Source organism: Somniosus microcephalus, unplaced genomic scaffold (genome assembly GCF_052327205.1).
Source record: "Somniosus microcephalus isolate GS21.2 unplaced genomic scaffold, FLI_Smic_1.0 unresolved_chr3, whole genome shotgun sequence".
Lineage (NCBI taxonomy): Eukaryota > Metazoa > Chordata > Chondrichthyes > Squaliformes > Somniosidae > Somniosus > Somniosus microcephalus.
Genome location: NW_028225181.1, coordinates 1,109,321 through 1,118,992, shown reverse-complemented (window position 1 = coordinate 1,118,992; position 9,672 = coordinate 1,109,321). Strand labels below are relative to the sequence as shown.

The window sequence follows — 9,672 nt, the reverse complement described above, 5'->3', positions numbered from 1 at the left end:
GGAATGTAGATACTTCATACAGTATGTTTCTTCTGTTATCTGGTGGTCAAGCCTCCGGCCAGGTGGCTTGCATAAGGTTCCATTTACTCATGTAAATGGTCTTTGTTTACAACGCAGATAAGCAACTGTTCTCAGTGTTTAGTCAAGGTTAACATGTTTAAGGAAGGAGTAGAGGACATTTCTGCAGAGGATTCTGGGCGGACCGGGACTCCATTTTGTTTGTCAAAAAGGGGCACATGTAAATATATTCAGCTTTAAAAAGGTAGATTTCCACATTCCCCCCTTTTGTCCTTCACGAGGACAACTTCATCCATTCCAATCCTGCTTAGTCTTTCTATTTCCATTTCCACACAGAATCCTTCGTAGTTGTTGCTACCATAACCTTAGTAGTGGTTGCTGTTGGTAACACTGTTTTTCCCAATCTGACACAGCAGCACTTGATTGATACAAACAGAAGGTATAGGGAAAAGATTATCAGCAAGAATATGATCAGGCCCTGTACCAGGGATTTTCCCAGGGATCCTAGCCATCCGGGTGCCCAACCCCACAAAGTGGTGCCACCAAGGCCAGTAATTTGTTTGTACTCTATTACCTTCTCTCTAATAAGTTCTGACAGACTACTGATCTTTTCTGAGTGATCCACGATGTACGTACAGCATTCCTCACCAATCAAAGTGCATGTCCCTCCTTCCTTGGCTAGGAGATAATCTAGGGCCATACGATTTTGGAGAGCCACTGTCCGAATGGCTACCACTTCATCATTTACCCTTTCGAAGGTTTGTGAGGTTGCGTTGGCTACTGATTCTACTAATTTAGCCAGTTCCCGTATTTCCCACTCGTGTGACATTGTCCCATAGGGTGGTATCATTACCTTGAATATTCCATTCAACCATGTCAAATCCCATTTAGGTCGATGGCTTTCGTAGGCGTTCCTCAGGGTCTTTGTCGTTCTAATAAAGGGTATCACATATCCTAAGTAACAGGATCCCGTCCATGATTGTGGTAACCAGGGGTACGCCTTATGACCACAGATAAAATAGGTTCCATTATAAGAAGTGAATTGCAACTTCTTCTTTGTCATCATAGGGTTGGAACCTGTCCAGGTACTCCCACTCGTCTTATTACGGACATTTGTCATGTTAAACTGACCCACATCGTGCAAGTTGTGGGGTCGAGTTATGGTAAAATTCTGGGCGCATTTGCTTTTACCCACGTTCTCGCCCCCTGCTATGTTCCTTACTAAACATATTTTACCCATTGGGGCCCCTATAACTGAGGTTTTCGTAAGAACTAGGAATGGAGGCTGCCGAGTCCGATTATATTTGAGTTGGTACCACCCCTGGAAGGCACTAAGATTATAGCCTGCTGATTCCCATTCCGGCCTCCAATCCTCTGTACTAGTAGTGCCCCTATAGGATGTGTGCCTTTTCTGGGAGGTAATACCATGCGTATTGTTCTGACTGACTATCCACTGAGCCATGTCTGATTCGTTAAAGGGAATGGGTCTTAGAGGGATGCCTCCTTTCGAGTGAATGGGCACATGTGCTCATACCCAACAGTTGGATAAATCTCTTTCTTGTGCATACTCAGGACTCAGTGCCATGAATACATTTATATGTAGTTCCCTTTGTTCACGTGTCTGTATCTCTGGTACTATCAGTAACACAAAGCATAATCCTGTTAAGCACAGTCCTGTCAGTCCCCATAGTCTGTGGAAATCTTTTCCTCTCCCTCTGGTTCCTTCGCCATTTCCTCCGGATCGGGTGCTTTTTTGCAATGGGATGCGTGGATCCATGTTGGTCTTCCTTTCATCTTGATTGCAGCCTTATTTGTCAGCAAAACCTGGTATTGTCCTTCAAATCTGGGTTGTAGACTGCTTTTACGTTTAAAAATCTTGATGTAAACGAATTCTCCGGGCTCCAGGTTATGGTACTTCGCTTCTGCTGGTTCGACTTGAGCTTCTTTTACCTGTGAATGAAAGCTGGAAATACATTTGGTTAGTGCAATACAATAATTCAACATATTTTCTTCGATTTTATGGATGCCCATTTGTTTTGCAGTAAACGGTGCTGTAAAAGGTAGCCGTTGGGGACGTCCCATAACTATCGCATGCGGTGACAGGCCTGTTGTTCTGCTAGTTGCAGATCGCATTACCATCAAGGCTAAAGGCAGCAGTTCTAGTCCAGTGTCATTGCATCGTTTCAGCAGTTTATTTTTAAGCATTCCATTATATCTCTCAACATGTCCAGCTGATTGTGGATGATAACTGCAATGAAAATGTTGGTTAATCTTTAAGGCTTTACACATTTCTTTTATGACAGTTCCAGTAAACTGAGACCCATTATCACTTGAAAGTTTAACAGGAGTTCCAAAGCGCGGCACAATTTCTTTCAACAAATATTTAGCAACAGTAGTGGCATCGGCCTTTTTACAAGGAAAAAATTCAATCCAGCTAGAAACACATCTACAATAACTAATACATACTTAAATCCCATACACATAGGTCATTCAATAAAATCCATTTGTAAATGTACAAAAGGTCCCGTTGGGTTTGGGTGGGAGGCAGGTTTTACCTTTTCCGTCTTACCCGGATTCATTGTCTGACGGGTAACACAATTTTCACAAATTTGTTTTGCAATTGCCGAAATACCTGGTGCATACCAAGTTGCCAAAATATAATCTGCCATTCCCCTTTTGACCGCATGTGTGAATGTATGAACACATCGGGCAATCCATGGAAGTAAGGATTTGGGTGACACCATGCGGCCGTCATGGTAAACCCATATTCCTTCTTGAGTTTTACAACATTGATCCCTTGCCCAGGTTAATACCTCATCCGTACTGGCCTGTGACTGAAAGGCCAGCACATCATTAATAGTGGGCGGTTGATCAGTGGAATTATTTTCCCTTACTGGGAATGCGGATACTTCTTCCCCTTCGTCTGACAGAGCTGCTGATTTAGCTGCATTGTCAGCTCTGGCATTTCCAAGTGCTGCCTCATCCAAGTGGCCTGTATGTGCTTGGCATTTAATGCAACAACGGGTAATTGTTTACTTGCAGCACTTGGATATGGAGCAACTAGTCATTGATTATACGGACAATTGAATCCTGGGCCGAATTGTTTCGAATTTTGATTTTGTGGTCCAAATGGATTTTGAGCAGAAAATGTAGTTTGAGGTCTGGCATGTACCTGGGCTCGGGTCACATACGGATTGGGTTCTGGAGGTGGAGGAGGTGGCCCGTTACCAGCCTGTTGAGTCCAGTTATAGTTTGGTTGCTGCTGTTTTGATGGGCAATTTTTAGCCCAGTGCCCAGTCTGGCCACCATTGTAACAGACACCGGATTGTCCTCGTCCTCCACCGCCACCGCCTCTACCCCTAAAATGTCCTCTTCCACCACCCCGTCCTCTTCCCCTGCCACGTTGTGGGTAATAGGTGGGTGTTGTTGGGGCTGGTGCCGTTGGAGCTGCTCGCTCCATGAACACGGTAACCTTGCTTTTAGTTTCTCTATTTCGATCTTGTCTGTCTTTTAACATAGAAACAACCTTGGATAGCATTTCCTGTCATCATCCGAAACAAACTCATTTAAAGGGATCCCTGAGTTCAGGTCGTAGTCCGTTTACAACGGCGCTGAGCATGGGAGAATCTAATTCCTCTGTTTTCATGCCTGAACATTGGCTCGTAAGTTCTCGCACCCTCTCAACGTAATCCGCAACATCCTCATCTTTTCTTTGTGTGGTTTCCATAATTTTAGACCAATTTGTTTTCTTTGGGAACACCTTGTGTAAGGCTTCCCAGCACCTTCCGCAGAATTCCTCATTGGGTGGTCTGGTGCCGGGAGCGGTACCGACAGTTTCGCGATGTGTTTTAAAATCTTGGAATTTCATCTCGAATTCAGCAAATTTGGTGTCTTTTAACCATGCTTTTAGCAGAATTTGGCCATCTAATATGCTGGGCTCATGGCACATGACGATTACTTTTAATTGGTCTATGGCCTTTTCAAGACTGGTTTTGGGGTCTGTTAATCCTTCCACAATTGTTCTTAACTCACTTGGTGACCATGGTCGATAAACACCAACTGGTTCTCCGTTCGGAGTTGGATTGGGAAAAAGTCTCACTGGCATCGTAAGAGCGGGTGGAGGATCAGATCCTGTATTATTTTCAATGCGTTCCCTTTGTTCTGTCCGACTCTGTATATACCCTGCCGGACCTTCGTGGAATTGATTTGTATTATCATTGTCAGGACTGACAGGTGCTCCTGCTACTGCGCCGTTTTGTGGGCCATTTTGTGGGGCAGCCGGGGGTGCAAGAGCCTGAAGTACAGGCTCTGCTTGAACTACAGGTGGAACGGCCTGATCACCTTCATTTTGGTCTTGAGCATGCCGTAGGGAGTCCAATTCTCATCCCAATCCTCATCCTCATCTTTTTTCCGATCCTTAGGGGCATTTGACGGGTGTCCTTTTCTTTGTTTAGCAACCATCATAAATGGGTTTTTATCATGTCTAGGACCATTTACCTGCTCTGTTCGTTTATTTGCTTGCTTTTTCCATTTAGTACACTGCTTGCTGACCTGTAGGCTTTTCTCATGTAGTTTTTCAGCTTCCCTTTTCCAATCCCCAAATGCCGACCAATTTACTTTCTTTTTACCTCTTCTGCCTGGGTCTCTGTCTATAAGACACTCCTCTAGACATGTTATTCTTTCTAAAGTAAAGGAACGATCAGGTCGAAATGGCCTGTTTCCATCCTTAGTCCATTTTGTCCAATTTTGTAAGTGGTCAATTGAAGACTGACCAGAATTCCGGAGCATAAAATAGGCTGGCGTTCCCATTGGTGGTGTTTTACTTGCTCCGGCACCCATTCTGATTGATTGAGAGTTTTTACAGTTTCTGATCTCACAATCCTTTTTGCTCAACTGAGTTCTCTACGCCCACTTCTCCTGGCCATCACGTGGCCTAAAAAGGCTCTTAATTCAGGCTCAGTCTGGGTGTGTGAGATATGTTGACACGAACCAACTGCAGTGGATCAATTAGGCACTGTTTCCTTTCTTAATCAAAGAATGTTTTTCCGAATCACAATTTTCCCTAGTGTCTCTTCCCGGTTCTTCAATTGCAATGTCACACAAAAGTATTGAACACAACAGTATAACAAGGACAACTAGGACAAACAACATCCACGCGGGTATACAAATTATAGCCTTAAACTCTATCTAAACAAATAGTCAATTCTCAGTCTGCATTGTACGCCGCTACAGACCGAGTCCTTAACTTATCCTAATTTATTAAAAAAGAAATCTTATTCATCTCTATGTTCCTATCAAACAAGTATCCTGTCCCTTCACGGACTTGTCTTATCCTATCACACAAGGATAATTATCCTATCAAACAAGGATAATCGATCGATTTCTATAGCGCTCTTCTTACCTTCAACTAATGAAAATCTCCCCGGGCTGTTTCAAGACCGGATATTTTCAGGATCAGATCCCTTCTGCCTCTAGGCTGAAAATGAAATGATTACAAAAATAACTTTAGATCTTAGATTTCGAGTCTCGTAGATCGCAGTACCTCCGCTGTGGACAATAGATTACATATGCAGTTCAACAGCAAAGAGACTCTTTGTGAACAAAAAGGCTCACCTTATTCTGGCCAGTTAAGCCCTTCACTGAAGAGGCAATATGCCAGCATCTGTTCGCTCACAGACTAGAGAGTAAGCGATCTCGGTGGAAACTCCAAGAAGTAACTGTCGAAATCTCGACTCTCAATGAGACTCTGAAACAATCAGCTCCGGTAGATGTTCTTTTATTAAGCTTTTACTTGCGGCAAGGAGAGCGTCCCGCTCAGTCAAAGGCTAAACAGAAACTCTCTACAGAAGTACAGATCAATAACATATTTATACAGTAAAGTAAACAGGTTATGGTTTCATCATGTGTCTTTCAAGTCAGACAAAGGGACAAAGAGTTCTTCAATCCTTAACTAAGTTTCTACATATTTCTAAAGTCTGGCGTAGCGAAAGACTATTGATAATACAATGGGTAGTTATTTATTCTAGACTATTTAATTAAGACTATCAGTGCTGCTTGGAATGTAGATACTTCATACAGTATGTTTCTTCTATTATCTGGTGGTCAAGCCTCTGGCCAGATGGCTTGCGTAAGGTTCCCTTTACTCATGTAAATGGCCTTTGTTTACAATGCAGATAAGCAACTGCTCTCAGTGTTTAGTCAAGGTTAACATGTTTAATGAAGGAGTAGAGGACATTTCTGCAGAGGCTTCTGGGAGGACCGGGACTCCATTTTTTTGGTCAAAAAGGGGCACATGTTTAGCTTTAAAAAGGTAGATTTCCACAATGCCCGGTATCAGTCTGGTGAATCTGCGCTGAGCTCCCTCCAAGGCCAATATATCCTTCCTGAGGTGCGGGGCCCAGAATTGGACACAGTTACTCCAGATTATGGCGTACTAGGAGAGTGTTGTTTAACCAGGACAGGGGACACTGGGAGTCCCCGGATGTCACTGTCCCAGACACAGACTGCTGCTCACCCACTTACACTGGGCCTGTAAAGGGACTGCAATGGTCTCTGTATTGACATTGAAAGTCAAGCATCACCAAGGCTGGAACTTTAATGGACACTGAGTGTCATCGAGAGAATGGTTAGAGGTTGAATCTCTCCCGTGTCAGTGATGTGTCAGTGTTGAGGTGATGCTGAGAGGGCATTTTAGGGTCATAGAAACGGGCAGAAGCAGAATGATCCAGAGAGGCAAATGGAAGGGCATCCATCTTTGTTTTCTTTACACACCAGAGGCTAAGACAATGTCAGCGTGTAAAAGTGTGAGTTTGTTGTGAGGTGATGCATTTTGCTAGGAGGCATGAGGAGAGGCAATGTGAACTAAATGGTCCAATTATATCGTGGGTGCAGGAAAAGAGAGTCCTGTGGTGTATAAATACAAATCTTGGAAGGACGAGTTGACAAGACTTTTAGAAAAGCATACAGGATCCGAGGCTTTATTAATAGAGGCACAGTGAACAAAAGCCAGGAAGTAATTGCTCAACCTTTATATAACAGTGGTCCGGCCCCAGCTGGAGTATTGTGTCCTGATCTGGGCATCACATCTTAGGCAGCTTATCAAGGTCTTGGCGAGGGTGCAGAGGATTTATACTAGAATGGCAGCAGATATGAGGGACTTCAATTATGCCACCACTGCAATGTGGTTGACTTTTAACTGCGCTCTGAAATGGCTTAGCAAGCCACTCAGTTGTAGCAAACTGTAAGAATTCGCTATAATTTACAGTTCTGAAGATTCATTTTTTTGATTAAAATATCCCTGGGCAATGTGCTTTTAAATTTCCAGGGATAAAAATGACTGTCGCACCACATGGCCGAATGACAAAAGAGGTTTGGAATGCAGCTTTCTGTATCTGGAAGTAAGGTTCAATGAAGACAAAGGACATCTAAACTGCAGAAGAGACTTTTGTATCTTCAATGGAAACGTTAACATTTGAATGGATTTTAAATCACCCCAGTACTGGACAATAGAGCAGTTGTATCTCCCTTTTGTTTCAGCACAGGGAGCTCCGAAAATCACATTAACTCAATCCAACCACTTTGAGTTAGCTTATCACAGCTTTCTCTTGTGTATTGGACCCTTTTGGGTGGGGAATTTTGCACACAGCCTTGCAAGGCAGGACGGGAGGGGCTCACCAGATATAAAGATAGGGCTGAGAAGCCAGCTCTCTTGACTTCCTGGTAAATAGGTGAGCTCTCTCTCTCTCTCTCTCTTCGCTGGACCACATGTGAGCAGAGTTTCTGACTCCTCAACAAGGCAACCTAGCAGGAGTTAAGGGGGGATGGTGATTTAAGGGAATTGCTAAGATTGTTTAAATAACATTGTAGCCATTGTATCCCTCGTTTTCGCCGTCTGCAACCCCCCTGTTATATAGTTTTACAATTTTACTGTGTTCGTGTGGGATAGTTTGATATTGTGATTATAGTTTCTTTTAGTTAATAAAGCTTGATTTTTGGTCTCTCATCCAAACCACTTGCTCCGTTTTAATATCATTAATTATAAGTTCCTCCACTCAGAACTAAAGGAGGGTGGCGATTCGAAACCGCTGTTTGTAAATTGGTTTAGAGTGCAGCAGCAAAAAGACTGCTGGCCAGGTAGATTACCTTAAACCAGTTTAAAAGAAGCCCCCGGAATCCTTGCAATGGCGAGCCAGCCAGGAGTGGAGGCAGTTTTTGATTTAATAAGTGGTCTGGATCTGGTGAAAGCATCAGCTCTTGATTCTCTCGTTGTTTGCAGTATGTGGGTAGCCCTGCGGATGTTAGCAGCAGCGTGCAGGCTGACCTATCGGGTTATAGCTGGCTGGGTTAGGAAGGGTGTGAAGAGAGAGCAGGAGGAAAGGTTTAGGGAAGCAAAGGCAGCTCATAAGCTGGCCTGCACCCTAAGGTTTGAGGAAGCAGATCATGGCCCCTGTAGGACAGAGATAGAAAGCCTTAACATGGCTTTAAATGCATTTAAGGGGATGATTTGCATGATCAGCCTGAAGACAGGTCAGCTGGACTTTACTGGCAGCCCAAGTAGAACTATCCCACAGGCAGCACCCAGAACGGTGCTGGATTGGGAATTAGAGACCCCAAGACTGCAGCCCACAGCTCCGAGTCTTGAAGACCTCTTGCAGCGAGGATGGGTGGACAATGGGGTGGTAGAAGAACACCAGCAGGTCCACTAGGCAGGCGGGGACCTGGACCAGTGTACCCCCTCCAACAACGGAGGTACGGTTCGCCCGTGAGGAGTGAGCCTGAGAATAGGAATCCTCAGCCCACAGCATGTTCGAGTTCACAGGCAAGCACTGTGGCTTGTGTGGGGGGAGGAGCCATTCATATTCAGAGTAAGCTGATTAAGCCAGGGAACAGGAAAGGAGAGTTCTGGGACCCCAGTAGAGCAGGCCCAGTAGTAGAAATCCAGGACAAGGGAGGCACACAGGGGATAGTTTTGGCCCCAGGAAAAAGGCAGGTCCAAAATTCCCCATTTAAAGCCACCTGGGTGAGGGAACATGAGTTTGCTGTCCATGCAAGTTAAAGTTCACAGCCCACAAAAACAGGAACTGTGACTTGTTTCCAGTGAAAAGCAGACAAACCCAGAGAGAGATTTGCACCGGCAGGCTGCCATGTACATTATACAGTGCGGGCTATTTGGAAATGGGGGAGAAGGTTCCCAGCCAGCTCGGGCTGTGGCCCAAGCTCAGGGTCCACCAGCCAAAGTTTCCCCCATGGAGACACCCCTCAGAAGGTCTCAGTGGGTGCCCCAGCCTAAGAAATCATGGTCACCCACTTTACAGTGGAGTAGGGCGGTCTCCCGAGCCAGGGAGAAACCAGAGAACAGAGGTCCCCACTCAACAGCCATAAGCTGCGAGGGACCAGAGACAGGAGGCAGTCCAGCTTCGCTGCAGCCAGCAGCAATCTTTGACAGTGCCAGAGATTAGACTGGCCGTCCAGAGACGGGCGGCATTTGTATTATAGCTATGTGTGTGTATATAGCTTGCTTTAAGGTGTATTTTAAGTTTTGTTGATATAACTAGTCTTAAGTTAAAGTTTAAAGAGTTTAAGTTTACATGTGTGCCAAATGTTTGTATTTTGGTCCGAGGTCGAGGGACCCGAACATGTCTCCAACTAAGGCAG

At 44.7% G+C, this 9,672-nt stretch overlaps 1 pseudogene; it reads right to left on the bottom strand.

Moving 5' to 3' along the window:
* Positions 1–489: 489 nt before the first annotated feature.
* Positions 490–1,258, bottom strand: LOC147091164 (endogenous retrovirus group PABLB member 1 Env polyprotein-like; annotated as a pseudogene).
* Between the last annotated feature and the right edge of the window lie 8,414 nt (positions 1,259–9,672).